The 14,834-nt window shown below is 42.5% G+C and overlaps 1 protein-coding gene across 2 annotated transcripts in view; it reads right to left on the reverse strand.

The window, feature by feature from the left end:
* The window catches only part of PAMR1 (peptidase domain containing associated with muscle regeneration 1), a 141,163-nt gene that overhangs the window by 79,756 nt on the left and 46,573 nt on the right, over positions 1-14,834 (reverse strand). For both annotated transcript variants that reach the window (XM_039867066.1, XM_039867062.1), the window contains one exon: positions 14,747-14,825. The gene's annotated coding sequence lies outside the window, so the exon portion shown is untranslated. The remainder of the gene's footprint in view (positions 1-14,746; positions 14,826-14,834) is intronic.

Consider the following 14,834-nt stretch of genomic DNA (forward strand, 5'->3'; position numbering starts at 1 on the left):
GAGAGAGAGAGAGAGAGAGAGAGCGAGCGAGCGCTGAGTGAAAGAGAACTAACAGGCCTGCTCTGAGTGGCTCCTCCAGCATGCCAAACCACAATCCTGGGGTAAAAGTGGAGAATTCTCTTCCCCAACTCTTCCCTTCAGTGGATTCTAGAAGCAGGACCCGATCTCCAAAGAAAATCTGTGAGAAATAGTGCTGCTGGTGACTTTTAAAACACTGTTCATGCTGACGAATAAGAATCGAAGTGATAAGAACATAAAATATCAAGCTGTAAAGAAAGTACTTTCTTGTGGTTAATAGAGAAGCCTGGAAGCAAAAATATAGGCTAGATGCTCAGACTGGAAAATCAGCATGATCCTATTTTTAGAACTAATGAAAAGAGCCTTGTATAAGGACAAGGTACAGTAACAGCTGTTTCTTTCCCCCTAGGAATAGGGATTGAAAAGTAGTTATAAAGAGTATGGACCCAGGATTCTGAGTGAAGAAACTTCTAGGCCTGACTTTATGATCTGGACTGCCAGAACACAAGTCAGACCACATACTCTTGCATGTATTAACTGATTGACAACTTGATTATTACCAATACAGCGAATAGTATCAGAAGACCAGACCTAGTTTAGGAAATCAGGGAAGACTTCCTGGAGGACATGTTTGCAGAGCTGAGCTTTAAAGGATAAAGAGGAATCGATGAGACATTAGAGAAATACATTAGTGTTCCAGGGGATGAGACAAATAGAGCGATACATTAGTGTTCCAGGTAGAGGGAGCAACACTTTCAAAGGCAAGTTAGGAAGGAACATGGTGTATGTGAGGAGCTGAAAACACACTGGTGCAAACTGGAGCCCACAGAGCAACAATAAGGGGAGGCTGGTGAGGTAAGCAGGTCCTGGGGGACCATGTTAAGGTCTCTTGTCCTTACGTCTTGTGTAGCAGCCAGTCTTAAGTGATAACCGCTTTCCAGGATGGAGTCTAATGATCTCCACCTCCCGGCAGTCATGCCAGTATATAGTCCTCTCTCACAGTGCATCTAAGTTGGTCTGTGTGACCAATAGTACATGGGGGAAGTGACAGTCCATCACCTCTGCAATTTGGTTATAGAAGACACTGCTGCTCCCATTTGCACTCTCTCAGGTCACTCACTCTGGGGCAAGTCATGTCACAAGCAGCCCGATAGAGAGCCTCGCATGGCAAGGAACTAAGCCTCTTGTCAACAGCTGTGTAAGTGACTTGCAAGATTTTCCAGCCCAACCAAGCCTTTCTTTGGTTGACTGCAGGCTAGTTGACACCTCAACTGCAACCTCATGAGAGACACTGAGCCAGACCACAAAACTATGCCACTCCCAGATCCCTGACCCTCAGGACATGCGAGAGACAATATTTGTTGTTTTAAGATGCTACATTTTGGGATAGTTTGTTATGTGACAATAGATAACTACTACATAAAAGTAGCAAGAGAGGTTTGCTAATTGTATGATTTCAAATAATTATGTAACCTATCTGGGCATCAATCTCTTTTTCCACCTGTAAAATGAAGGGAATGGATTTGTGTAAAAAAATGGTAGCACAGGAAGGCATTCAAAGATAATCTGAGTAGGCCATGAGCCCCTGAAGGCAGACCAGTGGCCATAGATAAGAACCCAGCGTGATACAGCTTGGGAGTGGAGTAAAGATAACAAGAACCTCCTGTTTATTGGCCATTTAGCCTATGCCAAGCACTGTGCATGCATTATCTCATATAATCCTCCCACCTACCCTGAGTTAGGCACTAGATTACCTCATTTTACAGAAGAGGAAATGAGGCATAGAGACGTTAAATCGATGGCAAGCCCATCCTTCCATTCTTCTGAAAGCTGTGTAAAAGTTGTTTTGGTCCAGAAATAATTGCTTTAAAAGACAAAACGGAAATCATTGGTTCTTCTGCTGTCACCTTGATTAATCACCACATCACCACCAGCCAGATAATCCTCTCAAAACGGCCCTATCTACCTCCTGGGCACAAATTTCAAATTTCCAACCCTGCGTGACTTAGGAGTTTGGGGATGGGGGCCATAAACGCTGGTGGGATTTGGTGTCAGTGGTGGAGGCCACAGAGCAGCCACATGAGTGCCTTCCACATCATTCATTTCCCCACGCAGCCCCTAAAATACAGCCACTGAACGTTTCCCCAGACTCACTGGAATTTTGGGGTCTTTGTCTTCATGTCTAGAAACACATCGACCTGCCAATTCTGGTAACAGGATCTATGATGATGCTCTTGGCTTTCACCATTGTATTTGGCACAAGCGCTACTAAAGGCTTCTTTATTTTTTAGTTTTTAAATCTCATTCTTCGGAGAAGATAAATTAACTATAAAAGTATGTCATGAAAACCAATTTGGCAAGCAAGGTCGCCTGGAGAGGAGCAGGGGTTGCTTGATTTTCCATTATCTCAGTGTAAAATAAATAGATTTATCTTTTTAAAATGTTCTTGTAAGGTCATCAGGATCACAGTGATTTAAACCGTGGCCTTTGGCCGACTCAAGTCCAGAGCATGATCTAATCAGGCCTGGAATTCTCAAAGAAGAAAGGAGGGGAAAAAAAAACAAATGGCCTAGAAATGAAGGTTCAAAGTTATCTCAGAACAAGGAAGTTCTCTCTTTCAGCTGAAGCCTCCAAAGGCAGCCTGGTTCTCAGCACTTTTTAAAGTTTCTTTGTTCTGTTGACAGTTGGTGAGGTTAAGTCTGGGCAGACCTGGCCCTTCTACTCATCCCTCTCCCAAAAGACTCAAACATTTTGGGCTTGATGGCTTTGCTGTGGAATGTTAGTAGCTGAGCGACCTTGCACAAAGCATTTAACCCACCTGAGCCCCTGTTTCTTCATCTATATGGCTGCAATCAGAACCTGCACTAAAGCTGGATTGTTTTGATTTTTGTGAAATTAAATGAGGCAATTGATGTAAAGTAATTAGCATGTTGCCAGGCACATCCTGTCTGAATCATTTAATAGAGAAACAGTATCATGATCGAGGTGTAAGCGCCAGAGTTGGAGGTGCTGCATTTTAAACTTGGTTCCATCACCAACTAGCTCTGGGCAATTTATTTAATCTCTCCAAGCCACCGTTTTCTTATCTGCCCAAGGTAATGATGGTACGTATCAGCTGCCTCGCAGGGTTGTTATGGGGGCGCAATGAGATAATGCGTAGAACAGTGCCTGGATCATAACAAGTCGTAAGCAAATGTTAGTTATGAGTACTGTGACTTTGAAAATGATGACAAAAACAGTCACAGCTAATATTACCTCCCAAATATTGTTTAGGTTTCTTTGATTACTAAGCTAGGCAAATCACCTCTGGTTAACTTATGAAGAAAGAAAAGAAAATGTACTGGGTGGCTCTGAGATAGTTGACAGAAACGAAGGATAAGGTGAACGGCCAAGGTTTGGAAGGAACCAGAAAGCAGGAATCAAGAGAGCCCCCAGCAAGAGACGGGAACTAATGATGATATCATCAAGGTGTTGCTCTCAGAATGAATCAGCTCCACCACCATCTTTTAGTCACCCTCCAAAGAAAGGTATGCACTTTGACATCCCAACCATGACCAAATGCAACGGGGAGGGGTAATTATCCAAAGGAAAATCTAGATATCGGCAAAAGCAAGGGGCTGGGATACTGGGCAAACAAAACAACTGATGCCAACTATAATTATGACCACTATTACCACCAATATTAATATTTATGCAGGAGTTGTTACGGGAGTTATAAGAGTTACATGAGTTGCTGCTAATATTATTTGCCTCTCAAGAAAGGGCAAAACCAGTCAAAACAATGGTGTCAGTGAATACCTAGACCCGAACTTCACGAATACTGTGATTCCTAGATAATCACGCTAGCCATTTGACTAGCATCATTTTTATTCCTCTTTTGAAAATGCTAAGTTTTGCCAAAATGCTTTTACCTTTTAGGAAAAATTATAATTTTCCCATGATAAAATGATGACCATAATTTCTTATCTGTTTATTAAACATCTGACACTGTGCTAACCATTTGACATATTTTATCTCACTAAATAAATTGCCAGGTAGGCTCAGGAGAAATGATTAACCATTGTTAAATAAAGTTTAGTGGAAACAATAAAAATTAATGTTGAAGTTGTAATTTTTTATAATTGTTAACAATGAACACCAAACTATGATTGTTTTTAATTTTGCAATAAGGCCGCCTCTTTAAATAGTGAATTGGTCATTCGGTTCTCCAGGACACACAAAGCCATGCAGCTACCTACTCTGGATCACGTTACAAAGAGTTGCCTGTGTGAGAAGCAGTTCAATTACCAATCAATGCTTGCAATTTGTAAGTTCTGCCCCTGTGATGTATTTGTGGTAAAACAGAAGAAACAGATGCTCACTGAGACAACTGTTGAATTATGAAGTGATTCAATGCACAGGACATCCAGGTGCTGTGACATCATTTAAAATTTCTTTGGCATGATGTAATGCTTCATAACATAGCTTAATGTTCAGAGACTGCATTGCTGTCGGACTCCTTAGCTTCATCCATTTAGGGCTTGTATTTGAAAACAGTGTGTGTTTTCTGTCCTAATGGGGAGCCAGTCTCTAGAGAAAAGCAATGCAATATCATTTGGATTAAAATTCTATTGCAACTGCAGTAAAGGCATGGGCTTCTCCACATCAGCTGTCACTGGTTCCTGAGCCTCTCTCTGAAACTCAGTTTCAGCTGTTCTGGAGCACCACTGCCTACCTCCCTGAGTCTCAAATCTTTTGAGAAAGACTCATTATGAAGGATATTGCAAGCTAGTTTTCCCGGGGTGGTGATGCATTTGCAGTGACGTTTCTCTCCTCCAACATTTCTCCCGTACCCGGCAAAACATAGCTGTGATATCAGGAGTAAGGAGACCAAGTTCTTTGCAGAACCAAGTGTGCCCAGGAGGACTCACACTTCCCCCTCCTGTAGCCCCCTCAATCACACCCAAAGGAAGACAGAAGTAGGAGACTCGGAGAGCCCACCCACAGGAACAGGCCACACAGGCCACCAGGAGGGATATAGTCATCTAACTCTGGCAGGAAAGCTATGGAAAGTCTTATTTTATAATGGCATTGAAACCACGTATTAAAGGAAAATGATCCCGAAAAGTTCTCTCTCCATCCTCCTTGGGGATGCATGCTTGGTACTGAAGGACTTCCACTGGCCTCAAACCCTGTCGAAAACCCTAGGGCACAGGGAGAGGAAATGGGGGTGGGGCCTCTGGGTCAAACTTATTCTATGTAATCATTTTGCAAGAATTTTAACCCTGTACTTTACTCCCTCATTTGAAACATCTCTCACGGCTGAGTGTTAGAAATCTGATCATCTAACTCACACTACGAGTTAGCTAGTAACTAGGAAGTGGAGGGATAGGGAATGCCTAACTCGAAGGTGTAACAAGAAAACAACCAGTCAGTGCTCGAGGTTGGATGCTAACAAGCTACCAAGCAGCGCAAACGCTTGACTTGACAGGTTCATAATCATCTTAAGAGGTAGGTGCTATGAACCTCCCCATGCAGAAGAGGGAACAGATGAGGCTCCAAGAGGCTATGATTTGTCCAAGGTAAGCCCAGAAAAAAAAAAAAAAATTTTCCAGAGCTAACGCTCCACCTAGTGTCAGCTTATCTCTGAAATGTGATGCTAAGAAAGCTTAGGCAGGATGGTTCTTCATCCTGCCTAAAAGATTAGAATTAGCTGGGCAGTTTTTAAAACCAGGGATGCCTAGATTCTTCCCATGACAATTAAATCAATATCTGAGGTGGAAACCGGGCATTTGTTTGTTTTTTAAAAGGCCCCTGAAGGTGAGCCTGGGTTGAGAACCGCTGAGACAGGGCACTACTCTCTGATGAACGAGACCAGAATCAGTTTCTCTTTCCTTCTTCGAGTCTAAGCAAGACCTTTGAGCAACCAGAACTCCCTCACTGTCCCCTCTGTCCGATCCCAGGCCAGACTGAAGCTGCTGCCTCTGCCCTGCTGAGGGAAGGGAAAATGCCAGGCCAGACTAGAAAGCAGACTGGGGTCCCTGGCCAAGAAGCTGGCAGATTTATCCGTGTGTCTATCCCCAGGGAGGCAAAGAGAAGATCAGAAAAGAGTCAGGAAGGGAAACTAAAGGGCATGGGAAGTAATATGCATGATCAGTCCGGAGGCCAAGGGGATGCTGGGAGGAAAGATTAGCTGCAGGGTGGGGAAGAGGGTGAACTGATCCTTGGAAGGGAAAGAGATGGGGGAAGCTTTGGAGCACAGCACTGGTCTGGGAGGCAGAAGAACCATGGTCTCCCACCCGCCTGGGGAGGAGGACCTCAGAGATTCCAGAGATTCCAGAGGTAGCTACTCTGGGGTGGAAGGAGAGGGGCTGAGACGCATGGTTTGCTTAAATAATCCCACACCTAGAGAGTCTTCCAACGGACCTCTCTGCCCACAGTCTCTGCCCCATTCTCATTCCCTTCTCCATTGGGCCAAAGTGGTCTTCCTCAACTTCGGAGCAGGTTAATCTTTGTTCAGATTCCTTCTGGGCCTCCTACTGCCCTCAGAATAAAGTCCAAATGCATGAACGCAGCTAAAACAGAACAAAACAAAATTTAAAACTTAAAAAAAATAAAAAGTGGGACTTTTGTTTCCCATGCTTTTTGTACTTTGAACAGTGACTTGCACTTAGCCTTTCCACAGAATGCCTTCAGCAAGAAACTCTCTTCCCATTCTACTTTTTACTCATTCTTCAGGGCTCAGGTTAGATATCACTTCCTCCGAGAAGCCTTCTCTGATTTCCCCCAGAGTGTTGTAGTGCCTATTTTAGCTCTTATTATATTAGATTATATATGCTTGTTTATTAGTCTTCTTCTCTTCACATGCAAACTCCCTCAAAGAAGGACATATTACCATGATGTTTCCAGCACCTATCACAGTTTTTTGATGGAAAAAGTCCACAGCATTGGAGGGAAGAAATCCCTAAAAAGAGTAACTTAAAAATCGCCTATCCAAATATATATCTCCATCATTGGCGGAAAAATCCCCAGTGCTTTAGAACAACATTTCCCCCGCAGCTTTACTGAAGTATAACTGACAAATGTGAGCCATTTAAAGTACACAATGTGATGATTTGATATACACACACATTGAGAAAAAAATTTCCCCCAGAGTTAATTAACACATCTATCACCTCACATATTTACCTTTCTTCTCTCTCTCTCTCTCTTTCTCTCAGAACATTTAAGTTCTACTGTCTTAGCAAATTTTAATTATATAACACAGGGTTATCAATTATAGTGACCATGCTATCCATTTGATCCTCAGACCTTACTCATCTTACAACTGAAAGTTTGTACCTTTTACTAACTTCTCCCTGTTTCCCCCACCCCCCAGCCCCTTTCTACTTTCTGTTTCTGAATTCGACAATCTTTTTCTTTAAGATTCTACATATAATGATACCATGAGTTGTTTCTTTATTTCTCTGTATCGCTTATTTCATTTAGCATAATGCCCTCCAAGTTCATCTATGTTATCATAAATGACAGAATTTCCTTCTTTTTTTAAAGGCTGAATAATAAATATTCCATATATATATAAAACATTTCCTTTATCCATCTGTTAATGGATACTTGGGTTGTTTCCATACCTTGATTATTGTGAATAATGTTCCTATGAACATGGGGCTGCAGGTATCTCTTTGAGACAATGATTTCATAGACCATTCTAAAACTAGAGGTCCTGATTTAACTTTAGGACATTGAAGGATCTTCAGGAAGATCACAAATTCAGTTTCCAAAGGACCAGAAAAGTCAGAGAAGAATAAGAAAGGAGATGAGGAAACCAGAGAGGTTGGGTCCTATGTGCCAAGCCAGATGGCAACCCCAGGGGCCAGTATCTTAACCACACTACCCATCAGACTGTCCCGCTCCACTCAGCCAGGCTCTCTTGGCCCTTGGTTGAGCATGTGCCTCTCTGCAAATGCAGGTATTCCAGGAGCTTAAAATATCCTCTAAGCAGCCACATTCCACAGCTCCAAGCTCACTGGTGGTTTCTCACCAGAGGACTCCAGCCTGCCTGGAACTCTGTCTCCTCTGGAGTTCTGATAGGGGTCCACATCCATCACTCACCCGACAGACAGCTACATCTGAGCAGTAGTTGTCAAACTTGGCAAGTTTTGCCCAATAATTCCTAAATTTCTTTTCCTTTCTTACAGCGTGACCCCACTACTTTAGTCTCTGCATTTGAAATCAGAGGACTCCAATTTGAACACTGGATCTGCACCCTGAGACCATGCAGCTTTGGAAATGTCACAACTCTGAACCTCAGTCTCTTCATCTGCAGAGTATAATTATACTTGCCCCATAGAACTATGGTGAAGAGGCAGATTCAATAGCATGGTGCTGAGGAAACACCCAGTAAGTTCCCAGGGGTACAGCATATAACTGGACAGTTTATGTAGTGCATACAGGTGCCTAGGTTAGGGGACAACCAGAGGTCAGAATCCAGTCCAGTTTCTACTGACCAAGCCATGTGTTCACAGTTGTATTCACCCAGAGGGAGCATCTTTCAGTAATTTACACAAATTTACCCTAAAAATGGTCCTGGCAGGGCCTACCACATGGCACTCAGTAAACATTAACGGAATCTTAAATTCTGTTATCCACACAAAGAGAAAACAAAAGCTATTGTTGCTGAAATAGTAATAATCTAAGCATACTTCCAGGGCTGGGGTTGGCAATATAGCAGAATAGTTAAAAATAAAAGCTTTGGAGTTAGGGTTTAAGCCCCGACTAACTATTCTACCACTAACTACGCTGCTGAATGATCGCAAGCAAGATGTATAACCTCTCTGAGTTTCAATATTATCATCTGTAAAAAGGAAATAGCTTGAGAGGATAAATGGTGACTATCGTAATTACTATCTCCTGAAGACCTCGTGTTTCAAGTGCTCTGGGACCTAGCTTTATGGGGTAGGAGACCCCAGATCACCAGAGGTAATTAAACATTCATTATTATAATTGGTATTTATTAAAGTCCTAATGTGTTCTAGGCTCCAGACGGCTTATACTATCTATGGAGAATTTTCTGCTTGCCAGATAATGTACTAAGCACTTCATACACATGATCTCATCTTTACCCACAACCACCCTAAGAGGGAGATACTATGATTATCTGCTTGAGGGGGATTTACAAAGTAGTTAAGAAAGCAATTAATTCGTGCTTGAAACCATTAGCATAAACACTAAACAGAGACAGGCTGCATTTCAGAAGAAGACAAGTATGAGGATATATTTTGAGCAAGGCGGTGGCTAGGAATTTGTTGTTGTCGGCAACCTAGATGTCCATCTCAAGAGAGTTTGGTATAAATAAATAATGGAACATTATACAGCAGTCAAAAATCATAATTTACACCTAGAAGTAGGGATAGATCTCAAAAATCATGTTAAATTAGAAAAAGTAAGAAATAGAGTGAGATTTAGAACACAACAGAATAAGAGAGTATATGCCAAATTGTGAGTCAATCACTATGGAGCTTTATTCATTAAAGCGGGTACCTCAACCCTGAGAGCATCTGTCATGGATATTGAGGGGCAATCCTGAATTCACCTGATCATTCCAGATGCTATGACCAACATGCACTGCAAACAACAGTGACTAAACAACGGCCCTGCCCGCAAGGAGCCCACAGCACAGGGTGGGTTCCCTGAATAAGAAAGTTCTGCTAGAAAATTCTCTCTGCCATAGGGCAGCTTCTCTCCCATAACTGTTGCTCTGGGTTGGTAAATTCATTTTTCTCTCCCAGGTGTATCCAATAAAGAAGAAGAAATTAAGGCTTGGTCAAAGTGTAGATTGGTATACACTGAGGACAGTGCTAGTCATTCTGAAGAGGTAATTTACCAATATAACACTTCCCTCAATAACTACTATCCTTTTCCTAATTTTTGAATTAGAAAGGGTTACATGATACAAAGAAAAATCGTTTCGGCATTCTGTTCCATCATCTTGACTACCCCCAGCCCTATACAAGGCCCCGAACAGTGCAGTCTAATGTTCTGGTAATGACAGGAACATCCTGGACCTGCGAATATTAGAAGAACTTTAAAGAATAAGAGTTCAAGACTGGACCAGAACATCAGCCAAGACCTCTTCCAGCCCCTCTCCAGCTCCAAGACCTTGTTGGCCGCTGTCAATGTATATTTGATCGTCAAACTCTTCACATCTTAGCAAAACATGTGGCAAATGAATTCTTCAAGATAGCCCCAGGACCTATCACGTGTCTGTTCTACCTCTATGAAATCTCTAGTCAGTGGAAAGGCCACATTCATACCACCTTCCTACAGAACTGATTCTTGGCCTCTTGGAGCTAGAGTTCATTTGACCATCATCTGCCACTCCCCAAAGTTTGGTCAAACAGAAAAACAAGGACAAGTGCTATGGTGCACAATAACTCTCCATGAGACATCTGAGACTCTATCTGAACCTTTACAAGACTGATAAGGACTTAACCATGAACTCTGGTATGTGAGGGACTCTGTGCTATAGAAAGGAATTCAAAGCCAAGGGACCATCAACATGGGTTTATTTGAAAGGAGGAAGCAAAAATTAAGAGGCCAAAAGAGAGAAAGAAGAGATGTGGTAGGATTGTGGTGTGGAGGGGTACCAGGCAGTGAAGCTACCAGGATACAGCAGTAAGCATTTCCATGGGACATCTTTGGATTCCCATGTGAGTGACAAGGAAGACGTCAAGGTCTTGAGCAGTCTTGGAGTGCAAAAATACTGGGTTATACATAACCTCAGTAATGGGAAGACCTTGATCACACTGTGGCAGAACCCGCCTTTTCCCACAAATTTAGGTTTTCACGCATCCTATTTAGATTCCTAAAAGTCAACAGCTGGAAGAACGAATCGCCACACAGACTCCATCCCATTTTCCAAATGGAAAAAAATGTCCCAGGGAGAGAAAGTAATTTGCCCAAGGTCAAGGACATCACTGGAGCCTGAGGAGTTTGTGGAGAAGTTCCTGTCTTCCTTTGCTTGGTGCTGGGACTAAATACTAATGAGCTAACCAAGAACACCCATGTTGGACTGCTGCAAAAGTGAAAAATAAACTTCTACTGAATTAGCTACAGAAATTGGAGGATGCTAGCAGCTAGACTAGTGTGACTAATACAAATCGTTATCTTCCAGAGACACCAATCTAAAGTCAATTCAAGGCAGACTAATCCCTTGGTCTCAGGAGTCTGTCTATTAATGATAAAAGATCTTGAGAATAACAGATGGGGAAAAACAACATATTTTATAGTCAAGTGGTTATGACTAACACACAAAAAGTTCTAAATATGAAAAAAAGAAAAATTATCAAGGGACATAAACATAATTCACAGAGCTCCAAATGACTAGTAAATGTATGAAAAGATGTTCAATCTCACTAGTGATCTGGGAAATAGAAATTAAAATAGCAATGAGATATAATTTTCACCAATTAGATTAATTTGACAGTATTCAATGTAAACAGGGGTCTGGGGAAAAGGATAGTCCCAGATACTTTTAGTAGGAGCATAAATTAGTAAAAATTTTTGAAGAGTAATTTGGTTCCACCTATTAAGATACAAAATGTGCTTCCTATCAAAATGTATGGACCCTCTGTCAGCAATCATGCTTCTAGGAATATTCACATAGGGTACAAGAATATATGTTAAAGGATTATTCACTGCAGCGTTATTTGTAATATCAAAAACCCACATAAATAACTATTGAGGTAAGAGTGATTAAATTATGGTACAGCCACATGTACCATATGAAATGTTATGCAGCTGTTGAAGAAATACATAAACTGTCATCCAAATACAAAAGCCAAGTTTATGACTACACATGAGTAGGTAATGTATGTGTAATAGATTACCAGACGGGACTTTTCCTGTTGCTTTTGAATTCTGCTAAAGCTGAAAACAACTAGGTGATAGATACACACATATTCTAAACAGAAATTCCAGACACATTCACACAAGTCTAGTATGAGGTATCCAAAGAGGCTCTTCACTACCAAGCCCCCTCGCCCTCCTCTGGGTCATATAAGAAAAGGTCGAGATCCATTAGAGAAGATCTTTGGAAGGGAATTCATAGAAATAGAGAGCACAGTCGTTTTTCTTTCCCCCTCCCCTTCAAACTGAGGAAGATACTCCCTAAGAGAACCACTCATGGAATCTGGGTTTACCTATTAGGAGAAGCAGCCACATCTCACCCTTTGACCTAATGTGTCCTGGGAACAAGTCACAAGGCCACCACCAGCTGCTGCTGGCTGAGTATAGCACAAGAGCATTCTGGGAGAATCTGAAAGGTAATCCTTAAAGCATGAGTGGTATGGACAGGGAGATAGAAATGCCTACTTCTAGCCTGGAAAAGAGTAAAGGTGGGAGGCTGGCTGAAGCTACCTGTGATGCCGGATAGAGTGAGGACAGCGGCAGAACCCACCTGTACTCCAAAGGCTGGGATGTCTGGGAGGTATGACTTTTCCTATGGGTTTAGTCATGGCCACTCCTAAGATTCCAGGGCTCAGACCAAGAATACAAATGGAGGCTCACACACCCTATGTCTAAATATTTTAAGATATAAATCGAGCTAAATAAAACATGTTCTATCATCCTCATTTGACAAAAATACTTCCATCATAACCTGGGAAGCTGGATTCAAACAGAGGATTGTCATCATTCTTGGAATTCACTCCCAAATGCAAAGCTCAGTGAGAGCTGGTCCTGCCAAGCCTCCCCTCATTTCCCACCCTTGGGTCCCTGCTGCAGCGCCCGTGCACACACACGCACGCACGAGTTCCATCCACATTTCCGGCAAGCAGCACCCCTTGCCTACTCCTTAGGTCTCAGGATATATACACCTGTAATGAAGCCCAGGTGAACCTGAAGAAGAAGGTCTCACAAAGGCTTTGGAAGTGGGCTTGAGGCCATTCAGGCAGGGAATTCTGGGATCCCATTATCCAAAACGAGGACTAGAATTGCTGCCTGAGCTCCACGTGGGAACGCCCTCCTGGATCTGGTGATTTCTCACCCAGGTGAACAGCTGCAGATATAAAAAGGCAAGAGTGGGGTCCTCTAAGGGTTAGGTCCAGGATTGGCACCCTTCTTGCCCAAGTCTGAGGGCAGTACTGGGCCAAACAAGTGACGAATGAAGCTCAGAGGCAAATAGACCTCAGGGTGTACCCCAGGGGTAGGGCCCAGGTTTGGGGAGCAATAAATTCATCAAACGGTATAAAGGAGATTAATTCTCCTGTGGAGTGAGGGTCATGGGGTCTCTGAAGAGCCAGCATTAGGGCATCTGCCACAGATTACAACAGTGCCAGTGAAATATGACTGCCCCTTATTCTTCTAATTCCGTCTTCCCCATGCTGGAGGAGCCAAAAGCCACAAAGGACATGGGAGTGCAAGAAGTTTAAAAGAACAGATCATATCACTGCCAGCTTTCTTTCTCTACCTGGTCAGCACTGAGCTGGGGCCAGGGGTGGTGGGGAAAGTTTGAATTAGATGAGAGACTAATTTAATTTATACTGGACTGGACTGGACTTTTTAATACTTGCCAGTGATCAGAAAGCTACAAAACCATCTAAGATGCCTTTAAGAGACTGAGAAAGGACATCATTAGAGCACTCAGAGCTAAAGTAAGCAATGGAGGAAATTGTACTGATTACCAACTGTACCCTACTAAGTCTCACCCACCCAATAACAACCAACCCCAAAACCAAACCAGTTAGCAATACATTTGCATGTATATAAGTATGTTATAACTGTTTCTATAGTAGTTTTTATCCCAGAAGAGTAACAGTGAGAAGGAGGAAAGATGATTTTGACTTTCCAATTCACACATTCTGAGTTGCTTTCCTTGAAAAAAATTTCTAGAAAAACATATGAGATTTTGAATGACGCATAATTGCCTCCATTTGCCCAATGAGGCACTTAGGAAATCTCTTCAACCCAGGAGAAAAAAAATCAAGCCAAGCACGAGATAGCTTGGGCATTACTTATTCCCCTTCCTAATGTTGTCACAAGTCCAAACTCTATGATTTTCCTAGGGGGGAAAAGTTGTTTATTATTGCAACTGTTGCCATGGCAGCCTGTTTCCATGTTATCGTCCTTCTTTTCTCCTCAGACATTACTCCACTAATACATGTTCCAGACCTGCAATCCCAGGCATCTCAGACAGAAGGAAACATACAGGAGCTGCTGAAAAATCATCGGAGAAAGCCGGCTCTGCCTTGCAGTCTGAGTCCTAGTGTTTTCAAACACTGCATCGTGAGGTGGGGGAAGTGGAGCCTGTCTCTGGACCCGCAGAGCAAGACCCTGAAGAATTTCAACAACCCCACAATCTCCCAGCCCCCTCCACCCACACCTTTGGCCACAGAACTGAAATTGTCTCATAAAAGCAATGGGGGGGGGGCGGAAAAGGAACTAAAGAGCAGTTATTTAAGAGCTTGCCCCCGGTCATATTTCCATCGGCGTAATGACACGAAAAAACAGGGCAATTCTTCAATTCTCATCAAGACATTTGCTGTCTAGATATTCCCAAGTCTTCCAGCCTTAGCGGATGGTGGCTCTTTTATTTATCATTCGAATAGAATAGTAAATGAGCAGGCAACCAGAATATATACCATTATTCAAATGACGCCAAGGATTCTTTAGGACCATATGTTTCTTCTGGTCATCTCTTATTCTGATTTTGTGTTTCTGTTGAATTGTTTTTCTCCATTCCGTGACTCACCTTCTTTGATGCTTTGCCAACTCTCTGTCCCACTCGCCACACACAGGACACTCCATTCCTTCAGTCCTCCCAGGTATCACTAAAAGAG

This window comes from Pteropus medius, unplaced genomic scaffold (genome assembly GCF_902729225.1).
Source record: "Pteropus medius unplaced genomic scaffold, Ma_sr-lr_union100, whole genome shotgun sequence".
Classification (NCBI taxonomy): Eukaryota; Metazoa; Chordata; class Mammalia; order Chiroptera; family Pteropodidae; genus Pteropus; species Pteropus medius.